Raw genomic sequence first — 25,907 nt, 5'->3', positions numbered from 1 at the left:
GGGAATACAGAATGAGAAGAATATAATGAAAGAAACTGAGTGATGGGAGACAAAGTTTCCAGTGTAAAAAAGGAGATTTCAAAATGGAGCAAGCAAGCATAGCCAGGACAGTCTCTTTTTCAAGTAGGGTCAGGAGGCCATATGGGAAGAGAAATTTATGCACATGCTCACTGCAGAAATCAAGAACTTTTAAAAAAAGCCTTCAGCCAGCTGCAAGCCCTCAGCCTGCAGTTCTCCTCACCATGACTCCTGAATCATCTGCATTCATCACTTCCAAAGGAGCCAATGCAATTGAACAAATTTCAATCCCTCATTTGCATATTAGCTCAACCAATCACAGTTAATTTAGTTCCAGTTCATGTTTTGCATAGAAGACCTGAATGATAACCACATTTGTAGTCTTTGCCTTATAACTTTGCCCCCTCTTTGTCTTCTGTGGAACACAATTTAGGTTTCTACTTAAATCTGTGACTCTCAAATTAGAATTCTATTTGCCCAAATAAATGCTTATTTGCTTAAATTTTTTGGTAAATTCTTTTTTGGTTGTCATCACTTAATGTGTCCAGAGCCACTGACTCTAACCCCCCAGCACTGCTGCAGACACAGGAAAGATACTTCCAAAGGCCACTGTTCTCTTGCATAGTCCCCAGGCTCCTTTTAAAGTTAAACCTAATGAAGGAGGCTGTGGGGCTTCAGGAATGACATGGGAGCAATACCATTGCTTTAAACCAGCCTCTCTTTCCCCATTTCCTTCTTTCAAAAGAAAGATATATTTTTGGAAATAATGGAACAGCACATTAAAAAAATTCAACTTAGCTTCTGGATTATACAACTTCTTTGAAGTTTCTAAGGCAGTGCTGAAGAGGTTCAGAGCAAGTTTCCCCCAAATGTGCCACTTTGGCATGTGGACTATTTTAAGCTGACCATCAAGTAGTTATAGTCCTCCTACTCATCTGGTTTTGTCTGCCTGCTTGGGACAGACAGTTCAGTTCTTTCTTTTGGTTACCTTTGGGAGTGGCTCTGGACCTCAGGAAGGTAGTACCTTTTGCTCCTTCTTTGGGAACCTGTCTTACATCCAAGGGGTGGTTATTTAACACTGCCAGAAATATTTACTATTTGTCTTGGCTGAAAACTGGCAAGAATTTTTTAGGTAGCTGTGTAGTCAAAAGTTGGTCAGATTGGAAGGTGATTTTTCATAACCTGATAGGAACTCTTTTGACGCCTTCTTCCCTCAAGTAAAATTAGGACTATGTAGCTGGAAGGAAAGTCTCCAATTGAGGATAATGTAGTTGGATGCGTGACTCAACCCATCGTATCATTCAAGTTATAATTCAATTCTTTGAGGAATTAGGATCAAGTGTCCTTATGTCATAAATCCTTACAAAACTAGAAATGGGACCCCAGAAACAATTCAGTCCTTCTGCCTGTCCTTTGCATCAATCCCCACACTTCCCCTATTTGTGTTATCTCAGAAGGCTTAGAAGCTCTATAATGTTATAACCTCTCTGAGAACTCTTATCTAGATCATCCCTAGTTCTCAAGAGTTAAAAAAAAAAAAAAAAGGAAAAAGAGGAATTTTTAAAAATATAAATGGCTATAGAAGTACCCTTGCCCAAAATCTAGCCCACAGTTTCCATAAGGTTACTTTTCAAGGATAAATGCAAATCTTAAGTGTCTTCTCCACAAATAACAGTAGAAACATCCTTAGCCATCTGAGCAAATAACTTTAATTTATTGCACCTACCAAAAAAAATTAAAAGTTTGGCTCCAACTGTTCTATTTTTTTTAATAAATAAGTGTTTTGCATTAACATACTTTTCTCATGGCTAAACAATTTAAAACAATAACTGTAAGATTCCTGTTTCTGCTTATCTGTATGTTCATATATGCTGTAAGTATGTGGTATTTTCTACCTCTGAATGACACTGCTGAAATTAGTTTGTGGAGGAGCTTTGTTTAATTGGCTTAAAAAATCAAGCACTTGAATAGATTTAATATTCACAAAAATTGTCAAAAACCTAATACCAACCCAAATAAGTTTCAAGTTTATGTGATCTATGAAAATATTCAATTATTAGTTTAATTACAATAACCATGTTTTTAGAGTTATCAGCACTAAATTTAAAACTTTTATTCTTCCCCTGTTTACTTAAAATTCAAATAAATTGATGATATCTGTCACAGAGTGTTTTTTAAAAATATCTTGATGACTGCCTTTGATGTCGCATGAAGCTTTTATGAGTAACCTAAGCATAACTGTTAAAAACAAGTAAATTGAACTGATGCAAATAAAATTTTTAGGAAAACTTTAAGTAGCTTCCCAAGTCTCTTTGGTAATCTAAAATCTTAAAGTTTTACTGAGTTGGTTTAAGTGATGAGTTAATTCATTAAAATGTAGATCATTTCCAAATAAGACAAAATGCTGAAACATTAATTAGTGACCATTGGCTTATCTAATTTTAGCTTTCTAATTACAGAGGAACTAAAGATAAATCTGGATCTCTTAGTAAACACGCTTTTGTGCAATACTAGAAGACTGTATCATAAAAAAGCACGTTTCTAGAAATTATGAAATGTGTTCATAAGTTTGTTAATCTAAAGAATGCTGGTGTAACAGTTCACAATTGCTTACTAGTTTTACTTGGCTTGGGTTTTTGAGGGTTAAAAATTCTAATTAATATATGTAACTAAAGCCACTGGAAATAATAAGGGAAATATTTTCTTATGCCAGGAAAGTAGGATGTGTGTTCTTGGTTAGAAAATATGAGGAATGGAAATATGTTTTTGTTGAGGGAAAAGAAAGTAATTTTGTCCTCAAGTGAGGCTGGTTATTTAAAAAGGGAAAAGTTAGAACAAAATCTGATTGTAAAAAATATTGTAGAAAGATTATGGAAAAGGAATCTTTGGAAAGAAACTTTCATATGTTATCCAACTGACTTATGCAAAGCCAGCAGTAAGACAACGTATAAAGATCGTGGCATGTGGATAAAGTCCATTCTGCTCTTGCGAAAAAAAAAAAAAAAAAAGGGGCCCTCATTGCCGGACTTCTGCCATTCTGATGTCTTTGTAACATGGCAAGTCTGCTCCTGAATCAGAGAAATTAAGGTAGGTAAACAATGGCTGTAAATTAAACTAATAGTTGGAACAATGGGAAACTTGGTTCTTCCTGGCTCCCTGGAAAACCTCATTTTTTTTTTTTTTGCATGCCTTCACCCACCGTAAGGCATTTAAGATGACTTAAATTATGAATAGACATTGGTGGGGAGACTCCTACAATACTGCACAGTCTAACAGCAATTTCTGACTTACCAGGTTCATAACCCTGGAAAAACTTTTTTTGTTCCTAAAGACCTGAGCCCTCCTCCTTTTGATCAGTCCTGCAGCTGGACTTTATTCAGTTGCCACTTAGTATAGGTTATCAATATGTATTATTGTACTTTATTGGACATTACTGTATATAGGTCTTCTACATGGGTTGAAACTTTCATCTGCTGCAAGGCTGATGCCCTCACAGTAGCAATGTAAGTGTGAGAAAATGTGTTTCCCACTTGGGGTATACCTTACATGATCCCCAGTGATCAAGGCACCTATCATATGAGCATGAGCAAATCATATGAGCCTTAACATAAACTTTGCAAACTTTTTGTAACTCTATTAGAGTCAACCTTCTGCTGACCTCTTGTTGTCTCATGTATGACCAGCCACTATAAATTTCTAGTGTCTTATACTCAAGCTTATCACCAGGTTAAAAAAAAAAAAAAGAAAAAGGCTTCCTGCATCCCAATTTAAAGGATCCTGTTGGACACAGTTTAGTGCCTGGTGATTGGGCATTCTGGAAAGGTCATCAGAGGATGGCAGCACTTGAGGGCCATTAGAAAGGACCTTACTAAGTGCTCCTAATCACTGACTGTGCTGCAAAACTAGAAGGCATTAAGCCTTGGATACACACAGCTAAAGAAGGCTCCATGTGACACCTGGTCCTGTACAGATTTTGGAGACCTCCAAATCAAATTGACAAGGAAGAGATGTAGTTGACATTGAGGTGGACTGCTTCTACCCAAGATGACAGATCAAGACCTAATACTTTAAACATAAAATCATTCTCCTTATTTTCCTTTCCTTTACTCTGGCACTGACCTGGAAAGATAACACCTTCACCTGTATCTCCCAAACCACTGCTAAGAGGGGTAACCTTTGGAATTTAGAATTTTGTTGAGTATAGTTGACACATCATGTTACATTAGTTCCAAGTGTACAACATGGTGATTTGACAAATTTACACATTATGCCATGTTCACCGTAAGTATAGCTACCACCTGTCCTGTTACATTGCTATTACAGTATCACTTGCTGTATTTCTTAAGTGGTGTGACTTTTATACCCAGGATTTATTCATTCCATAACTGAAAGTCTGTATCTCCCACTCCCCTTCACTCATTTTGCCCATCCCACCACCTCTCTCCCTTCTGGCAATTACCAGATTGTTTTCTGTATTTATAGGCCTGATTCTGCTTTTTGTTAATTCTTTTTTTTTTTTCCTTTAGATTTCACATATGAGTGGAATCATATGGTATTTGTCTTTCTCGGTCTGACTTATTTTACTTAGCATAATACCATCTAGGTCCATCCATGTCTCAAGTGGCACAATCTCATCCTTTCCTCTGGTGGCATAATATTCCATTTTATATATATATATGTGTGTGTGTGTGTGTGTGTGTGTGTGTGTGTGTGTGTGTATGTGTATACACACACACATCACATCTCCCTTATCTATTATCTACCAATGGACACTTAAGTTGCTTTCATATCTTGGCTGTTGTAAATAATGCTATAATAAACACAGGAGTCTATATATCTTTTCAAATTAGTGTTTTCGTTTTCTTTGGATAAATAGCTAATAGCGGGATTAAGAAATCCTATGGTATTTCTTAACTTTTTATGGAATCTTCATACTGTTTTCCACAGTGGCTACACCACTTTACATTTCAACTGACAGTGCATGAGGGTTCCTCTTTCTCTGCAACCTTGCCAACACTTGTTATTTCTTGTCTTTTATTTTAGTCATTCTGACAGGTGTGAGGTGATATCTCATTGTGGCGATTTGTATTTCCCTGATGATTAGTGATTTTGAACATTTTTTCATGTGTCTGTTGGCCACCTGTATGTCTTTTGTTGGGAAAAATGTCTATTCAGATCCTCTACCCATTTTAAAATTGGACTGTTTTTTGGGTGTTGAGTTGTGTAAGTTCTTTATGTATGTTGGATGTTAACCCCTTATCAGATATATCATTTGCAAATATCTTCTCCCATTCAGTAAGTTACCTTTTTGTTTTGTTGATGGTTTTCTTTGCTGTACAAAAGCTTTTTATTTTTATGTAGTCCCAATAGTTTGTTTTTGCTCGTTTCCCATGCCTTAGGAGACATATCTAGAAAAATTTCATTTTGGCCAATATCAGAGACATAACTTCTTGTGTTCTCTTCTAGGATTTTTATGGTTTCAGATCTCACATCTAGGTCTAATCCATTTTATGTTTATTTTTGTGTGTGGTGTTAAAAAGTGGTCAAGTTTTATTCTTTTACATGTGCCTGTCTAGTTTTCCCAGCACCATTTACTGAAAAGACTTTTTCCCATTCTACATTCTTCCCTCCTTTGTCAAAGATTAATTGACCTTATTATTTCTGTGCTCTCCGTTCTGTTCTATTGATCTGTGTGGCTATTTTTGTGCGTGTGCCATGCTGTTTTAATGACTACAGCTTTGTAGTATATCTTGAAATCTGGAATTATGATACTTCCAGCTTTGTTTTTCTTTCTCAAGGTTACTTTGGCTATTCTGGGTCTTTTGTGGTCCATACAATAGAATTATTTGTTCTAGTTCTGTGGAAAACACTGCTAGTGTTTTCATAAGGACTGTGATGAATCTGTAGATTTGCTTTTGGTAATATGGACATTTTAGCAGTATTTGTTCTTCCAATACATGAGCATGGATATCGTTCCATTTGTGTCATCTTCTATTTCTTTCATCGATGTCTCATAGTTTTCAGAGCACAGGTTTTTTACCTCTTTGGTTAAGTTGATTCCTAGGTATTTTATTCTTTTTGGTGCAATAGCAAATGGTGTTCTCTTAATTTCCTTTCTGCTACTTCATTATTAGTGTATAGAAATGCTACTGATTTCTGGTATTAATTTTGTATCCTACAACTTTACTGAATTCATTTATTACTTCTAGTAATAACTTCTAGTAATAATGGTGGAGTCTTTAGGGTTTTATATATATGTAGTATTATGTTTTCCACAAATAATAGCAATGTAACTTCTTTAACAAGATGGATGCCTCTTCTTTTTCTTGTCTGATTGCTTTGTCTAGGACTTCCAGTATGGTTACAAGTAATGAAATTATATTAGTAATCAAAAAATAAAAGCCTAGGACCAGATAGATTCACAGGTGAATTTTGCCTAAGATATTGATTGATTGATTGAGAGAGACAGAGAGCGAGCATAAACAGGAGAGGTAGAGAGGAGAGAGAGGATCCCAGACAGGCTCCACTCCCAACACAGACCTCGATCTCACAACTCTGAGATCATTACCTAAGCCCAAATCAAGAATTGGATGCTTAACTGACTGAGCCACCCTGATGCCCCCTACCACACATTTAATACCTATTCTCTTCAAACTATTCCAAAAAAATAGAAGAGGAAGGAAAGCCTCCAATACATTCTATGAAGTCAGCATTACCCTGATACCAAAACCAAAGACAGGACCAAAAAACAAAAACAAAAACAAAAACAAAAACAAAAACAAAACAAAAAAAACCTATGGTCATCACTGATAAATAAAGATGCAAAAATCTTCAACAAAATATTAGCAAACCTCATACAACAATTCATTTAAAAGATCATTCACCACAGTTATGTGGGATTTATTCCAGAGATGAAGGATGGTTCAATATTTTCCAATCAACATGATATATCACATCAACGAAACAAAGGATAAAAATCATATGATCATCTCAACAGATGCAGAAAAAGCAGCTGACAAAATTCAACATAGATTCATGATAAAAACCCTCAACAAAGTGGGTTTAGAGGAAACAAACCTCAACATAATAAAAGCATATATGAAAACCCACTGCCTACATCATATTCAATGGTGAAAAACTGAGAGCCTTCCCTCTAAGATCAGGAACAAGATGAGGATGTTTACTCTTACCACTTTTATTCAACACAAAACAAGCTTTTATTTCAGGTTAGGAGAAACTAACTGTGACCCTCACTTTCATAAGCAGAGCAAACTATCTTATAGGTTAACTGCCCTGAATTTACATAATCAAGTTAGAGAGAGGACCTACCAGGAGGCTTTCATAATTCAGGATCCATTCCTTTGGCAAGTTCCTACTTTCCTGGTTAGGGATAAAGTAAATGAGGCTAAAATCAAGAACCTCTTCATTCTTGAAATTGTTGCACAATCCACTGTTAAAGCAGTAGCTGCCCAACAAAGATTCTTAGAGTTTCTGGCCAAAGCTGTTCTTGGTAATAAGATAGCCCCTGATAATCTTTTAGCTGGGCAAGGAGTCTGTACCTTTTGCTGCATATGGATAAATACTTCACAACAGGTAGAATTAGAAACTACTAAGCTACTTAAATTGGCCAAGTCCCTAAGGGACCTTCAAATTTTCCCTCAGGATGGTGTAACTTTGTACTTTCTGGTATTTTTAGTTGGTTCTCTTCAGGACTTGGGGTTCTTTTGCATTCAGATTTACAAGTTATACTATTAGTCATTAAGCTAATCTGGATCTTAATTTTTATGTTTAAGTTGTTTATAATGTGGATTTTCTGATGTTGTTCTGCTACTCAAAATGCCAAAATAATGGTTGTTCAAGGACTTGAAAATATTCACCCAACATACTTTTTGACAACAGGAAATGAAACTTTACTTGATGTAGCCTAAAGTCCTTCTCCCTAAAAGGCCTCTTTGCTACTCAAATGTGGTCCTAGGACTCCCACATGACAGACATAAATATATATAAGAACATGAGACTCCCCATTACAAGGGACATGATGGACCCAGAGCAGGTACTAACCATTCTAGCAACACAATGGAACCAAACAGAAAGGATTAATCATTGAACCTTCTTGTCAAAAAACAAAACAAAAGGAAAAAACAACAAAACAAACAAACAAACAAAACTCAATCAAAAGGGGAAAATGTACAAGAAGGGGAAAATGTACAAGCAAACCTAGCTCTTTTAAAAATAGGGTCTCTTTTTATCAACGTTTATTTATTTTTGGGACAGAGAGAGACAGAGCATGAACGGGGGAGGGGCAGAGAGAGGGAGACACAGAATTGGAAACAGGCTCCAGGCTCTGAGCCATCAGCCCAGAGCCTGACGCGGGGCTCGAACTCACGGACCGCAAGATCGTGACCTGGCTGAAGTCGGACGCTTAACCGACTGCGCCACCCAGGCGCCCCTAGGGTCTCTTTTTAAAGAGAGCCTCTTTTTAAAATAGGGTCCAGAGGCCATATGAGAGGAGGAATTGATGGACATCCTCTTTGCAGAAGCCATGAACTTTTTAAAAACTTTTCAGCCATCTGCAAGCCCTCAGTCTGCACTAAAGTTCCTCCTCACCAGGACTCCTGAATCATCTGCATTCATCACTTCCAAAGGAGCCCGTGCAGTGTAACAAATTTCAATCCCTCATTTGCGTAGTGACCTAATCAATTCCAGTTAACCTGGTTTCAATCGTTTTGCACATAGGACCCACATAAGAACTACATTTGTAGCCTTTTGCTTATTTAACCCTGCTCCCACTTTGTCTTCCTTCGAACACAGTTTAGGTTTCTACCTAAATAGGTGTCTTCCAAATTGAAATTATAATTGCCCCAAATAAATGCCTGTTTGCTTAAATTTTCAGTGAATTCTTTCTTGGTCAACACTGAGAGGTCCTTTTTTTAAATTTTTTTTTCAACGTTTATTTATTTTTGGGACAGAGAGAGACAGAGCATGAACGGGGGAGGGGCAGAGAGAGAGGGAGACACAGAATCAGAAACAGGCTCCAGGCTCCGAGCCATCAGCCCAGAGCCTGACGTGGGGCTCGAACTCACGGACCGCGAGATCGTGACCTGGCTGAAGTCGGACACTTAACCGACTGCGCCACCCAGGCGCCCCTGAGAGGTCCTTTTTTTAGATAACCTGGTCAGGGGAGGCCATTTCAGAGGGGCTAATAGACCAGAGGCATAAATGACAGAACCACCTTCTTATGCAGAGGGAAATACAAATTAAAAGGCCCTGAGTGGGAAAGGGCCTATTCTGTTAGAGTGTCTGAACCAGGCAATATGGTTTTAGGGATTACAGAACAGTGATTCATTGGGTGGGCTCTAAAGCCAGATGCTACCACTTAATAGCTCTGTGATCTTGGGCACACCATTTAACCTTTGGGAGCCTCAGTTTCTTCATTTGTAAAATGGAATAATACAGTTACTACCTCATAAAGATGTTGTAAATATTACTAATGTATGTTAAGTGATTATCACCATACTTGCACATGATAGGGACTCTACAAATGTCATTGGGTTGGTCATAACTCCTTTCCTCTCAAAAAATTCAACTCAAAGTGAGCTGTGTTGTTTCACATAGCAGAGCGCTCTATGGTAAGTCAAACTTTCAGGTGTGGTTTGATCTAGAGATTTACAAGGGACCCTGGCTCTCATTTCCCTTAATTCTTGTAGTTCTGTCCTGGTGAATCTACATTTTCATGACTAGCTCCCCACATAATGACAAAGGAGGCTGCATCTGCTATGGGGCTTATTCTGCACATTCCTGAGGGTGGTCTAGGCCTCAACTGACATTCCATTCTGTCTACAGAAAGAAAACAGGTTGGGGGTGGTGGGGAGCTGCATGGCTCAGTCAGTTAAGTCTCTAACTCTTGGTTTCGGCTCAGGGCCTGATCTCATGGTTTCATGAGTTTGAGCCCTACATCAGGCTCTGTGCCCGCAGCGTGGAGCCTGCTTGGGATTCTTTCTCGTTCTCTCTTTCTCTCTCTCTCTCTGTTCCTCTCCCATTCATTCTGTCTCTGTCTCTCTCAAAATAAATAAACTTTAAGAAACAAGAAATTATATGCAAGAACATCTATTGTTGAAGTTCATCAGAGTCATCTGATTGGATTGTTCAGGGTCATGCTACCCTGAACAAATCACTGCAGCCAGAAGGTGGCTTAACTTAGGTCATGTGCTCCTGGAGTTGGGAATGGAGTCAGATTTTAAAGACCCTATGGATTCCAATGAAACTTGGGAGCCGATGGGAAAGCAGAAGGAGAAATGATGCTGAAGATACAGCACTATATCCAGGGATATTGTATTTTATTATCATCCTACCTAGAAATTAGAACATTGGCTTGGGGCAAATTAACAGAACTGTGTTGTAATTTTGATCTTCTTGCAGCTCTAAGACTTACATACTCAACTGACCCTTAGAGCATCAGATTCCTCATCTTAAATTTATTTGCTCAACAAATTTCTTAAACCTCTATGATGGGCAAAAAATAAGCAGAACTATCCTGTCCTCACCAAGCTAATGTTTTAGTATGGTGGGACTTAAATATGGATTTTATAGCCTCAGCAAGCAGATGTTCCAAACATCAAGGTACAATAAAATTTGGTGCAATCTGTTATTTTGCCCTAGTGTCTTGATTCTTCTATTTTACTTTGCATGAGGGCAGAAACCGAAATATAATACCAAAACTGTTAAAAAGTTCATTTTAGCTTCCTTTTTTTCTTTTAAACTTTTCAATTCAAGGGAATTTGGAACCAACTGGAAATCATTCTTTCATGATCACATTTTGGTGTTTAATTAACAACTGGTTTCCATAAGCATTTGTTATGAAAAAGGTTAGGTTGTAAAAGCAGAAATAATACCACAAAAATGTAATTTATTTGTCAAGAAAGATAAAAAGGTAAATAAAGATTTACAGCTTCCCTTGGGGGGAAGTGTTTGATTTAATAAGGAATCCTAATTAACTGCTAAAAATCAATCATAGAAAATAAAGCATGTAATTTGCAACCTGAAACGCAAACTTTCATTTCTGTTTTTCTTTTAGAGCTAGTTGGAGATGTTTGCTGGTTTTGTTTTACACAAATAATCTTTTTTTCCCTGCTGAAATTTACTGCTCCTTATAAGAGCTGAGAATGGTAAATTTTGCAGTGAGTTCCCACCACAGAGATTATTACTGTCACTGGAGACAAGGGCCAACAAATTATGATAATGGAAAACGATGGGATGTCTTCTTTGGCCATGGCTACCATTTTGAGGGAAGACTGATGAATTCCTTCTTCTGACCAGTATAAATGACAAGCACAGGGGCGCCTGGGTGGCTCAGTCAGTTAAGCGGCCGACTTCGGCTCAGGTCATGATCTCGCGGTCCGTGAGTTCAAGCCCCGCGTTGGGCTCTGTGCTGACAGCTCAGAGCCTGGAGCCTGTTTCAGATTCCGTGTCTCCCTCTCTCTGACCCTCCCCCGTTCATGCTCTGTCTCTCTCTGTCTCAAAAATAAATAAATGTTAAAAAAAAATTTTTTTAATAAATAAATAAATGACAAGCACATCCAGCTTATTCTCCCTTTGCTTTGTAGTACGTGAGCCCTACTTCTGCCCTTTATTGGCCCAATGTCTCACCAACCATAGTATCATGTAGGACACTTACTACTTCTGAAAAAAAGTTTTTTCATTAAGCTTTATTGAGGCATAAATGACCTATACAATTTTTAGATATCTAAGTGTACCTTGTTGTGATTTGATACCTGTATATACTATGAAAGGATTTCCCCCATCTAGTTAAGTAACACACTTATCACCTCACAAATTTATCTTTTCTTTAGAATGTAACTGTTGTCACAAAAAAAGAAGAAATTAAGTCATATCAAAATTTGACTCTGGCATTAGGCATCCAGAGGCAAAGACTGACTTCTCACTTGATGTTATCACGGAGCACAGAATGGCCAACATCTTTAGGTTTCCCTAAGAGCAAAAGTGGCTCCGGGTGAGCACCTGGGTGGCTCAGTTTGTCAAGCAGCCAACTTTGGTTCAGGTCATGGTGTTATAGTTTGTGGGTTCGAGCCCCGCATCAGGTTCTCTGCTGTCAGCACAGAGCTGGCTTTGGATCTTCTCTCTCTCTGCCCCTTCCCTTCTTGCAGTGTCTCTCTCAAAACTAAACATTAAAATAAAAAAGGCGCAAAAATGATTCATTAGGCTGGGATGTTGAACTTCCTTGGGGACTCCTCCTCCAGTCTCAGCCACGAGCTTCTGAATGAAGCAGATTCCACCCCAGCTCCAGGGGTAGATCTTGTGACCCAGGCCTCTGCCCAGTGAAGACTGTTCCCCTTGCCTGTGCTTTTAGTTCATAAATGGGTACGCACTACCTAATCAGCCCAATCAGAGATTCAACTAGAGGCATTTTTTTTGGTAAGCTCCAAGAAGAACAAGCACTCTCTGCCCCACTGGACACAAACGAGGAATTCTATATTCAGAAAAGTGTTGATGCATGTGTTTGGAGCACAGGGAGTGAGACTGCCAAAACCAATTTTCTACAAGGAGAAACGAGAAGAAATGGAAACAGAAGCTAAAACCTGGTAACATATCTTAAGCACCTGGATCAAAGTTTACCTGAAGCCTGCTGGGCTTTTCAATGACATGAACTAATAAATATTTCTTTATGTTTCCAGTTTGCACTGGGGTTTCTTCTGCCTTCAACAAAAAGATTTTAATGGATATGCTATAAAATACCAATAACATCATGTGAGTCTCCTCTTTAAAAATCCCCCAGTAGGGGCGCCTGGGTGGCGCAGTCGGTTAAGTGTCCGACTTCAGCCAGGTCACAATCTCGCGGTCCGTGAGTTCGAGCCCCGTGTCAGGCTCTGGGCTGATGGCTCAGAGCCTGGAGCCTGTTTCCGATTCTGTGTCTCCCTCTCTCTCTGCCCCTCCCCTGTTCATGCTCTGTCTCTCTCTGTCCCAAAAATAAACAAAAAACGTTGAAAAAATAAAAAAAAATAAAAATAAAAATCCCCCAGTAGTTTCTTATTTTCTTCAAGATAAATTCAAAGTCATGAGCTTAGCACAAGTTCTGACCCCTCTTATACTCAGCATCTTCCCTCTGGAAATACCCAATTTCTTTGGATTTTTTTTTAACCTGTGTGCTTTGCATGCATCAGGATAGCATAGCTTGGGTCCAGAGAAAGTCTCAATTCCATTAGCTGTAAATTGGGGATAATAGCAGCTTGTTCCCTATAGGTTGTCTTAATGGTTCCTGTGAGATAGTAATATGTGTAAACTATTTAATGCATGGCTCCTTCTCAATAAATATTTATTAAACGGAAAAAAGTGACTGACAAATTATTATTTAAGGAAGCAATTGTCTGAAATCCAGGATGACCCACGTGGTAAGTTAAGTGTTTCTGAGGAATATGTACATTTCCAGACCTTCTGCCCACCATGTTGGAATTTTTACACTGGAATGATCCAAACGTAAAATTTCTAACAATTAAACATACTCTCAAATGTAAAGGGGAGAGGTGATCTATTGGCTCCCTTAACCTCAGAGGTAATCACTGTTTCTCTTGTCTAGTAAGTACTGTCGTTTGCTTCAGAAGTCCCAGGTGTCTTTATAGATTTGTTCATTCTAATATTATATTCTTTGCTTCTGCTGGGTACATATTCTTTGCTGCTACTGAGACTCCATTCTTTTTTTTAAATACCAGTATAGTTAACACAGAGTGTTATATTAATTTCAGGTGTGTAATATAGTGACTTAATGCTATACATTACTCAGCGCTCAGCAATATGTGTGCTTTTTTAACGTTTATTAATTTTTGAGAGAGAGTGCAGGTGCACAAGTGGGGGAAGCGCAGAGAGAGAGGGAGACAGAGGATCCGAAGCAGGCTCTGTGCTGACAGCAGGGAGCCCAATGTAGGGGCTCGAACCATGAGATCATGACCTGAGCAGAAGTTAGACACTTAACGAACTGAGCCACCCAGGAGCTCCAATACAAGTGTGCTCTTAATCCCCGTATCCTATCTCACCCATCCCCCCACTCAACTCCTCTCTGGTAATCAGCGGTTTGTTCTCTACAGGGGAGTCTGATTTTTGTTTTGTCCCCTCTTTCTTTGTTCATTTGTCTTGTTTCTTAAATTACACGTATGAGTGCGATCATATGGTATCTGCTGAGACTATTCTTAATGACTTCACCGGATTTTTCATTGAGGCCCTTTTCACATGAGTCCTGATGAAATTTATGGGTCTACCCCACGCCTCAGTTAACTCAGCTGGGGAGGAGCCAAGATGCCCCAAGTGACCTGCGTGAATCAGAACGTGGAGCTCAATTCTCATTCTCCTGGTGTCTACAGACCTGGCCTTGCAGCACTCTGACAAGGTCAGAGTCGTGATAAAGGATGCAGAGTGTAGTGGTTAGGGCTTTGGCTCAGGAGCTGGGCCCACCAGTGCTCTAGGTGCAAGCCACGTGTAGTCCGCTGACTCCTTGAGCTGTGGCTGCTGGGATTGCGGAGTTACATTTTTTATTTTATTTACTATTACATTAAATTTAAATTAAAAGATAGATACCCCGTCCAGTTACAGGAAACTTTTAAGTACGCTTAGAACCATTTGGGTATGTGCGTCTTCTTTTTCAACTCTACATTTCATGAGATCTAAGTACAGATTAGGTATTTCTGCTGACAATTCAGCATTCCGATGGAGATGCGCTCTAAGTGTAAAATCGGGCTAGATTTCAAAACTTAGTAGGATTAAAAGGAATGTTAAATATCTCATTAATAAACATTACATTGATTATACATTGAAATGATAATATTTTGGATATGTTGAGCTGAGTAGAAAATGCTGCTAAAATTAATTTTACCTCTTTTTAAATACAGTTACTTGAAAATTAAAAATTGTACGGCTTGCATTCTATTTCTGTTGGATAGCACTGCTCCAGGTAAACTCATATAATTTAAATCTTCGCTCTGACATGCTGTGTGACCTTGGGCATGTCGTTTAACCTCTCTTGGCTGAGATTTTACTAGTGATGTTCATCTTTTCCTATTTTTTTTAGGGAGGGAGGGAAGGACGGAGAGAAAGAGGGAGGCAGAGAGAGACGAGGAGGGGAGGGGCAGAGTCCAGCCTAGCATGGAGTTGGACTCAGGGCTTGATCTCACAACCCTGAGATCATGACGTGAGCTGAAATCAAGCCAGAGGCTCAACTGACTGAGCCACCCAGGTGCCCTTACTCCCCTATCTTTTTAAGGAAAACATGACTTAATGCATACTTTGTGCTTCATACAATGACACATGATAGTATGCGATAACGATTAGCCTTAATGTATTTAATGTGTATAAATTACTATTGCTTTGCATATTTATTATCCATGCTACTATTTTCATTTAGGAAAATACCAAAAAGTTATTACTATATTTTTCCATTACATGGGACCAAGTTCCTCTTGTTTGTTCTAAAAATATTAACAATATTAACCAAAGCACTTAGGAAACCATGTGGTATGTTAGAAAGAACATACCACTAGGTGGTATGCCTGTCAGAGTCAAGGTATATGCCTGTTCGTCCCTCATCTGCTGTAGTCTGTGTGACCTTGTTCCACTCACTTTTTGTGTCTGGTCTCCGTTTCTTCTCATAAAAGTCACTGATGCTGGAGATGGTGATGTCTCAGCTCCCTTTCAGGTATAAAATACTGGAATTCCTCTGAAATTAAAGGGCATGAAGTCATATATACATTGGAAAGAAACCCAGTTGGTAAATTGAGAAGAGGGAAAGACGAGTGGAGTATTTAAAAATATAAGTTCTTTCAATGGGGCTCTCAGTATAGGTCTTTTCCAAACCAGTTCTGCTCAAGTTCACTTAACTCAACTAAGGAGGACCCAAGATGCATGAAGTGGCCCGGTGTGAACTGGGTTGTAGGATTCAGTTCTCCTTTTCTCAAATTCTATCACTCTGTTAGTGGGGCATTAAAGAGGCGGAGTGGAAAGGTGGTAGTTTACCTAATAATACTAATAGTTAATGCACGGATCCCTTACTATGAGCCAGGCACTGTTCCTTCAATTGATAAATACTCACAACCCTATGAGGTAAGTTTTAGGACAGGGTCTAGTTCCTGAAGGGACATGCAGGCAAAAGAATTTAAACTAACTGCCCAAGGTCATCCTTCTGGCACTGAATTCAAACCTTGGTGGTCTTGAGTGCAGTGCCTTCCTGCTGAACACTGTGCAGTGCTGTTCTGGCCTCCTAGTGCCAAGTACCACGTCGAGTGTTGGGGTTACTGGGGAAAACGTGACATGTGGCTCCTGCCTCATAGAGGTTAGAGGGTTTTTGTAGAGTTGATACACATTAAATACACTAGGGAGCTACTGTCTATTGCATATTCATGAGGTCCAAGGCATCATGTGATGAGTATGTTATAGATGATCTCGTGTTATTTTTGTTACAAAAAAAGGGGGAGGAAATCTATCATAAATACTAGAAAGATTTGGTGAGTAATGTGAAAGTATAAAACTGGGGACCTTGACCTACTTTAGGTGCATGAAGAACATCCAGGGACTTCCTCCTAAAGAAAGAAATTTCATCTGACATCTGAGGTTGCATAAGAGCTAAACAGCAGTGTGTGTGCGCGTGTGTGTGTGTGTGTGTGTGTGTGTGTGTGTGTGTGTATGGCTACTAGCAGGAATGATGGAGAGTATTCTGGGCAAACGGCCTCGAAGTGTTGCACTCAGTTTCTGTGGATGCAGTTTGTAAAATTTCAAGGGTGTTTTACATTCTAGCATCATTCTTTTGTTACTGTGCTTCTTTTTTTTAAGTAGGCTTCACACCCAGTGCAGAGTTTGAACTCATGACCCTGAATTCGAGACCCTGAGATCAAGACCAGAGCTGAGATCGAGTCAGACGCTTAATCCACTGAGCCACCCAGGAGTCTCTGTTACTGTGTGTGCGTGTTTTTGTATGTGTTCTTTTTTTTTCAATGTTTGTTTATTTTTGTGAGAGAGAGAGAGAGAGAGTGAGCAAGCAGGGGAGGGGCAGAAAGAGAGGGAGACAGAGGATCTGAAGTGGGTTCTGTGCTGACAACAGAGAGCCGGATGCCAGGCTCATACTCACAAACCATGAGATCATGACCTGAGCTGAAGTCAGCCACTTAACCGACTGAGCCACCCAGACTCCCTCTGTTACTGTGTTTTTAACATCAGCCCCACTATCACATCTGTGGGGAAACGGTCTGTGACTCTCGCAGTCATGTCAGTTCCCCCTTTTGATACATCTTCATAGGGCTGTGCCTGCCTCCTTCAGCTCTGAATGTCACGTTTCAGTTGACTTGCAGGGCTCTTTGATTAACACCTGACATTCACCAGACTTAAAGATCCATCAGGGCAGGAGCCAAGTTTCTTTTTGCTCAACGTTCTATTTGTAGCACTGAAAATTTCGTTAAATAAATCAATCAAGAGGTATTTTCAGAATGAGATTGTTACAAGCTTAAAATGATCACCATGATGGGGGGTGGGAGGTGATGGGCATTGAAGAGGGCATCTTTTGGGATGAGCACTGGGTGTTGTATGGAAACTAATTTGACAATAAATTTCATATAATAAAAAAAAAACTGATCACCATGAGTTCACATTTATCTCTTAAAGCATACGACCCCAGATGAAATAAAAATGAATTTTGGATTATGGATCATTGTAATCTGTTAATAGGACACAAAGAGTGGGTCCCGTTTGCCTTTCTAGCAAAGCCTTTAAAACTGATCTATCTTCACATTGTTTTCTAAGTAATATACATTATGCAAAAGCACACTGACAGGTCTACGAATGAGTTGGTAAAATAGGTAATCTAAAAGTTTCTTTATTCTTTGAAGAAAAATGGGTAACTGTCTTCTAAAAAATAAATTATAGAACACTTTTCACTGATTCTCTGATTTTTCTAGGTAGTGAAGCAAATATATTATTTATAATTAGTGTCTTTTGGTTACTTTTCTGCATGGTTTTCCCTTTTATAACTCTCTTTTTAAATCTAAAAGAGATTAAGAAGTAATGTGTTTTGTAATATGTCAAATGAAAGAACCGGATGAAAGAGTATATATAATTTTATGCATGTGAAGGCCAAATAGGCCACACTAATCCACTGTTAGATGTCAGGTGAGTAGTGACCCTTTAGAGAGTAGACCCTGGTGGGTTTCTTGATCAGGGTCCTTGTCATGTGGGTGTGTTCAGTTTGTGAACAGTCATCTAGCTGTACAATTATGATGAGAGCACTCTTCCTGATATATGTTGTACTTCAATAAAGTTATACAGTGGTGCCTGGGTGGCTCAGTCGGTAAAGCGTCCAACCTTAGCTCATGCCATGAACTCATGGTTTGTGAGTTCGAGCCCCGCGTTGGGCTCTGTGCTGACAGCTCCAAGCCTGGAGCCTGCTTCGGATTCTGTGTCTCCCTCTCTCTCTGCCCCTCCCCCACCCGTGCTCTGTCTCTGTCAGAAATAAAAAATTAAAAAAAAAAGTTATACAAATTCAGACACATAATGAGTGTTCTGAAGCAAGGAATTCATTGTGTTTTTGGAGATTTCCCATGACTTAGATGGAAGGCCCTATTAAAATAACTGAGAGTTAAATATCTCAGGAAAATGGTGTCAGAGAGGTTAGTTGAAGGAACGGCATTTGATTCTGGTCAGTATCTTTAAGAAGGGATGCGGTATGCTCCTCCTCCCTCGAGTGACTAACTATGGTGTCCAGGAACTGTAGAAACTCTGGAGAGACTTGGAGGCCGTGTTCCAATCCTGGCAGCCTGACTCCCGACCACAGCACTTTATTGAGGGCAATGCCCCTGGTCCTACAGCCTGGCTGCAATTGAAAGTACCTGGGAGCTTTAAACAAACAATGCAAGGGGCCCACCTGTAGGGATTTTCAGATGAAACCCATGTGGGATCTGGCCATCAGGATTTTTTAAACCCGCTCTGGTAATTCTGATATGAAGCAAAGTTTGAGAAATACTGTTCTTTTCTATATGATCATACAGTTGCCCCTTGAACAACACAGGGATTGGGGCACTGACCGCCACTACCCAGATGACAATCCACTTAACATTTCTGACTTCCCCAAAACTTCACTACTAATAGCCTACTACTGTTGATCAAATAAATGCCTTACTAATAACAGTCCATGAGGTTCCATATTTTGTATGTTCTATATATTACATACCGTATTGTTACAATAAGGTAAACTAGGGAAAAGAAAATGTATTAAGAAAATCATAGGGAAGAGAAAATACATTTACAGTACTGCACCGTAAAAACTCCACCTTTAGGCAATGTGCCCAGTGATCTCTGGATCTGCCTCTTGCTTCAAAGTGTATGCACAGAACAGACTCAGGGATGTCCCTTCCCTGAGGTGCCTCAGGGGTGCCTCCCACCACCCTTCAACCTCTTTTCCTTCTTCTTAGCCATCCCCTGACTTTGAGACCAGCCAGCACCATCTTCTGAGCTTAACTCCTTACTGCTCATCAACCAGGAGCTTCTAGATTTCTCAGAATTATTCCAGAGGTGGAAGCTGTGGCCAACCACTTGGTCAACCTGTAGGCCTCCTACACTTACCTTTCTCTGGGCTTCTCTTTTCACCTCGAGGACGTGGCTCTGGAGGGCATGGGACACTCATTCGAAGAGTTGGCTGAGGAGAACCTTAAGGGCACCCGGCATCTTTTGAAGAAACCAGTGCCCTCTTCGAGGACTTGCAGAAGCTGTTTCAAGATGAGTGGGGTAAAACCTTGAGGCCAAGAAAGTTGCCATGATCCTAGAGAACCTGAAACAGGCGCTTTGGGAGCTGCATGCCTCGGGTTCTGTAGCTTCCAGGAGAAGTGCTTTCTGGATGAGGAAGTGAAACTCATCAAGGAGATGGTGACCATCTGACTCACCTCTGCAGGCTGGGTTGGGCAAGTAGCTCTTCAAAACGCTCACCTTCAAGCATGAGTAAGAGCCTCAGGGGCTTGGCAGCCCTGGAGGGTCCCCTCTGGCATGACCCTGGTGTCGGGGCTGCTGCCTTAGTGTCTTCCTGTAGCCACTAGGCAGCTTTTTAACCACCCTGGAGTGCTCTCTCTAGCTGTGGACCAAATGGAAACAATAAAGCTTTTTGCAGAAAAAAAATCCAAGTATAAGTGGACCTGAGCAGTTCAAACAGTTCAAACCCATGTTGTTTAGGCGTCACTGTACTAAATTATACCATACTTTACTACACTATAATACTACACTATGCCATGCTGTGCTATGGAATGCCATGCCACAGTACAGTATACAGCTACCCAATGCTATGTATTGCCTAAAAACACATACATATGTAAGATAAAGAAATGCATGAAAATGATAAGCCCCGCATTCAAGATAGTGATTACTCCTAGGAGAGAGAAAGGGGGCTGAAACCAGGAAGGATACGTGGGTGAACTCAACATACATACGTACATAATTTTTATTATGTTTATGTCATATTATTTATAACTTTCTTAAGCTGGAACGTGCGCGCTGATAAAGCTGAAATCAATCATTCGTTAGTTATTTGTTGAGCCCTGCCTTGTCTCAGGTTTTTTTTCTAGGTTCTGCAGGAAAAAAAAAAAACAAAGAACAAAAAAACGACAATACCCAAACAGACAAAATCCTTGACTTCACGGAACTAACATTTTAGTTATGGCAACCGGGTAATAAGTTAATATACAACTAAATATATGCTTTATGTGGTCAGTGTTATGGAGGAAAACAAAGCAGTTAATGGGATTATGAAAGGTAGAGATTGGGGTGGGCCAGAGATGGCTCCTTCATGCAGGGGTTGTGAGGAAAGGCTTCTCTGATTAGCAGAGACCTGAAGAACTCAGGGAAGGGAGTCAAATAGATATTTAGGAGAAGAGTGTCGAAGGCAGAGAAAGCTCTAAGTGCTAATGCTCTGGGAGTGAACACGGGGAAACAAGAGGAGCGGGAGGGGGCAGTGAGAAGGGGGAGAATGGTTGGCAGGTGGGGGAAGTGTCTCACGAAAGGCTGGGAAGCCAGCGTTTTGTTCTCCATGAGACAGGAAGCCTTTGGAATATGTTTCATAGAAAAGCCCCTATTCTTTGTGCCTGTTGTATATGCCTTCAACATTTCTAATACATTTTTAAAAATAGAGGTGTTATCACACACAGACATGGCAATGTTAATTATTTTATTAGATTCATCATCTCTGGTATAAGAAGGGCTGGGGACAACTTGAGGGCCCTGTTAAAGGTGGGGCAAATGGACCCAAGAAGGGAGTGTGTGGGTGTGCGTGTGTGTGTGTGTGTGTGTGTGTGTGTGTAGGGAGCAGTTGCCGAATACAAATTGTACTTTCTCAATATGACAGCGTGCAAACAATGTTCAGGGATGTGCAGGGAGTCCTGATCCAGGCAGCAGGCTGGTGCAATTCTTAGGAGACCAGAAGGCATTTTCAATGAAGGCAGAGAGGGATAACAACTCAGGTCAGCACACAAACAGGACAAACTGCCTTTTTTTAAAGCTCCTATTGTAAATGTTTCCCATTGCTTCCGTGTCAGTTCAGCTACGATTGTGGAAGAAGGGCAGGTATGTTGCATTAGAATTCGAAATGACTCGGCTGTTCTTAGAAGAGACTCTAGTAAATTAACTTTTTACAGCCTGACACCACCTTCAGTCCATTTGCTTTGGGGCCAGCATGCTGCTCTGAAGAATTTCCGAGCATTGGAAATTGGTACTTTGCATTTGGAAGTCCTAAGGAATATATTGCCTTTGCTACACTCCCAGCTCCTACTCAGGGGAGATGGAGAATTCTCAAAGCCACAGGCTGAACTGCTTACTTCCCTTAGAGGTTTTCAGACAGCACACACAGGTTCTGATGCAAAGCAGAAAAAAATCCACGAAGAAAGCGCTGTTATCCCCAGCCCAATGCATACTGTCTCCAAGCTCTGTTAAAATATGCTCAAGGAAACTAGAAATGATCACCTGTTACATTTTCACCCTTTGTTCCCTTATCTTTCATCTTTTTCTATCAATTGTGGGTATGGAAAGTGGTGATCAAGCTGCCAGAGTGTGAAGAATCCATTTAAAACCGATATATTTGTTTATGGCTGAGGGGAGGGAAAAAAAAGTCAATTAATAATTTCGTTTTAATGTCAGCCTGCCAGCTTGGATGAAGCTGTGAGTTTACAGTCCACAACGAGTTCTGGCCCAGTGATAAATGTCTGCTCTTCAATTCTAGTCTTATAACTGATCATCAAACCTAAGGAAGTCAGAGTTCACACTGAATACTGTATAGGAAAACACTGTTGATCGTTGCAATGATGAAGGAATTTTCAGAAGACGAAAGACATGCACAGTATGGTAAAGAAGTGCACCCATTGTGTGGGAGAGGATGGAACTCAATATTATTCATATGTCTAAAATTTTCCACAGAATAATAGCAGTGGATATTTATCGAGCATTTACTGTATGCCTAGCATGTGTAATATGCTTAAGATCCACGTTTCAAACAGTGAGGGGGTGCAGGTCACATGGGGATCTTGCTAAAAGGTAGTTTCTGATTCGGTAGGTTGGGGGTGGGGCTTAAGATTCTGCATTTCAAAGACTTGATTTTTTTATTTTTTTGGGGGGGTTACAATACACTCTTTTTTTTAATTTAATTTTTTTATTTTTTAAATTTACATCCAAATTAGTTACCATATAGTACAACAATGATTTCAGGAGTAGATTCCTTAGTGCCCCTTACCCATTTAGCCCATTCCCCCCTCCCACAATCCCTCCCGTAACCCTCAGTTTGTTCTCCACATTTACGAGTCTCTTCTGTTTTGTCCCCCTCCCTGTTTTTATATTATTTTTGTTTCCCTTCCCTCATGTTCATCTTTCTCTTAAAGTCCTCATATTAGTGAAGTCATATGATTTTTGTCTTTCTCTGACTGATTTCACTTAGCATAATACCCTTCAGTTCCAACCACATAGCTGCAAATGGCAAGATTTCATTCTTTTTGATTGCCGAGTAATACTCCATTGTATATATATACCACATCTTCTTTATCGATTCATCCATCAATGGACATTTGGGCTCTTTCCATACTTTGGCTATTGTTGAAAGTGCTGCTATAAACACTGGGGTGCGTGTGTCCCTTCAAAACAACACACCTGTATCCTCTGGATAAATGCCTGGTAGTGCAATTGCTGGGTCGTAGGGTAGTTCTATTTTTAGTTTTTTGAGGAACCTCCAGACTGTTTTCCAGAGTGGCTGCACCAGCTTGCATTCCCAAGATTCTGCATTTCTAACAGGCTCTCCAATGATGCTGACAAGCTGGACCTCTGTCCACAAGTAGCCTAGCAAGGCATCATACAATGCATTCTACAATCCAATCAGAGCACAGTCCAGTGAGGTGGTGAATATTAGCATCTTTTTTAGAAGTCAGGAAATCAAAGGTCAGAGAGGTTAGGTGCATTGCCCCAGGTCTCAGCTAGGACGTGGCAGACTTCATTCTGACTCCAGAGCCTCAACGTGCAACATCTTTTAACTCCCTTTTATCAAAATGGAATTCCTCTTGATGGCTTTTCCCCATAATTAATGAATGACTTTTAATAGGTAATAATATGCCTGAGCCTTTCAGTTTGGTCAAGTCAGTTTCCCTTCATCTTAATAGGTTTCTGCAGCCTGAGTAAAGCTCAGTTTATTAAAGGGAGCTTGTTTTCTTCCTTTAGACCAGCTTGTAATCACACACCACACTGACATTTCTGAGACCACTTCTGGCATACTAACTGTTTTAAATGTTAGTCTGCTTTCATGGGAGATATTAAGGAGAACATCAATCTCAGCTGAGAAATGTGCCCTGCATTAAAATGCAGGCTGGAAAAAAATTGCAGGCTGGGTAAAGGGTTCTTTTAGCATTTCCCAAGCTAATCATTATGGATAAGCACATGTTAAATGTTCATATTTGCTATTGAAGCAATTTGTCTACATTCAGTTCAATTGCAGAAGCATTTATTAAGCACCTACTAGATTCTTGATGCCGCGACTCGGGCTACAATGGAGGCAGACATAAATAAAGGTAAGCCAGGTTTTCCTAAGGTCTTATAGTAGTGGCCTCAACTCTCAATGCATCTGAATTTTGTGTAATTAACATTACTGTTAAAGTGTAAGAACCAACCATGGGCACGTTTAGAAATGGGGCAATAGGAGTGTCTGGGTGGCTCAGTTGGTTAAGCATCCAACTTCAGCTCAGGTCATGATCTCATGATTTGTGGATTCAAGCCCCGCATCAGGCTCTGTGCTGGCAGCTCAGAGCCTGGAGCCTGCTTCATATTCTGTCCGTCTGTCTCTCTCTCTCTCTCTCTCTGCCCCTCCCCCACTCATGCTCTTTCTCTCTCAAAAATAAACATTTAAAAAATTAAGGAAAAAAAACCAGAAATGGGGCAACAGCTTCTTGTGTTAGACACACTTGATTTTAAAGAGTCTTGATTAACAGGTATAATCTGTTGATGGGATTCCTTGCCTTCACCCCAAATGAATCATTTGCCTTCTGTGGAAATATTCAATTGCTCCTGTCTTTTACTAGCTGAAATTCATATCTACTTAAGTTGAAAAAAAAAGAGTCTATGTATATCATGGGTAAGGACGTTGGAAAGAGAACAATGGGTATTATCTGTGAGCATAAAAATTCATCCAATCAGCTAATGTGTATTGAATACCTGCTAACTCCAATATCATCAGTCAAGTTTTGGAAAGGACAATAAATGTATTAGTCATTGCCCTGTCCTTAAGGAACTAACAGTCTAACTCAGTGATACCTAAAATCTCATGTGCATAAAAAACACCAAGGGTATATTCATACACTCAAGTTCTACTTAGTGATAATAAGAAATGAACTATTAATATGCTTGGCAATATGGATGCATCTTAAAATCATTATACTAGAGAAAGAAGTCAGACATCAAAAGTGTATCCTGGGTGTACTCATTAGCTATTACGAATACACCAGACAACTGTCTAAGAGCCTCATGATTCTGAAGCTGTTTCCTAGAAACTATCCTTGACTACTCAATCTAAAAGGGACCTTGTCAGTTTGTTTTCTTTGTAACATTAACCATAAGTTGTAATTATACGTTTATTTACTGATTTACATGTCGAGCTCCTGTCTCTGTTCTAGACTGTAAGTTCCAGGAGGACAGGAATTATATGTTCATTGTTTGCTACTATATATCCAAAGGCTTTTACAATGTTCAGTATCAACAGAATGTTCCCTAGGTATTTGTGGCAATAATGATCACAAAGTCCTTGGCTCATTTTTCTTTGTCTCTCATAACTGACAGTAAAACACAAAGGGGGCTTTCAAAAACACTTTTTGAATGAAAAATCACCAGAAACGATTGTATAGCTCATCTAGAAACAAAGAAAGCGATGTAGGATTCTTTAGGGAATCCTAAAGGGTCTGAAGGGAAATGAATTCATTGAGTAAATGATGCAAAATAAGCCTTTCATTTAAGCTAATTAATGAAATAAATAATTCAAAAGCTGCTCCTTTAAGTTAATCTTTATTTTACACATTTCTGAAATTAGCAGAGTTTAGATAAATGCTCCTCAGTCCCAACTGCACATAGAACCACCTGGAAATCTTTGTAAATTGCAGGTGCTTGAGTTTTCCCTCCACCCCCTGAGGCTGTGATTGAGATGTTCTGAATGGGTCCTGGGTGTTAGTTTTAAAGGCTTCCCAGTTGATTCTAATGTGTCGTCAGGGCTAAGAACCTCTGTCTAAGGAAAAAAATGTATATACAATATAATGTAGGCTTTGGTCAGAAATCACAGGATTCAAAACCCATCCCAGTTACTTTGTAGCTGTATAGGTTACTGAACCTCTTGGAGCTTCAAGGTTTAC

General features: G+C 39.7%; 1 long non-coding RNA gene across 9 annotated transcripts in view; it reads right to left on the bottom strand.

Moving 5' to 3' along the window:
* The window catches only part of LOC147583567 (uncharacterized), a 322,172-nt gene that overhangs the window by 31,955 nt on the left and 264,310 nt on the right, over positions 1-25,907 (bottom strand). For 5 of the 9 annotated variants that reach the window (XR_015248336.1, XR_015248341.1, XR_015248337.1 and 2 more), the window contains 2 exons: positions 19,624-22,127; positions 14,033-15,736 (listed from right to left, as the gene is read on the bottom strand). This is a non-coding gene — a long non-coding RNA (uncharacterized LOC147583567). Of the gene's footprint in view, positions 1-13,827; positions 13,979-14,032; positions 15,737-19,623; positions 22,128-22,909; positions 25,784-25,907 lie in introns of those variants that run through there. The other 4 variants (XR_015248335.1, XR_015248333.1, XR_015248334.1 and 1 more) reach the window with 4 other exon arrangements.

Source organism: Puma concolor, chromosome A2 (genome assembly GCF_028749965.1).
Source record: "Puma concolor isolate L17-30 chromosome A2, mPumCon1.1.hap2, whole genome shotgun sequence".
Classification (NCBI taxonomy): domain Eukaryota; kingdom Metazoa; phylum Chordata; class Mammalia; order Carnivora; family Felidae; genus Puma; species Puma concolor.
This window is presented reverse-complemented; position numbering and strand designations above follow the sequence as displayed.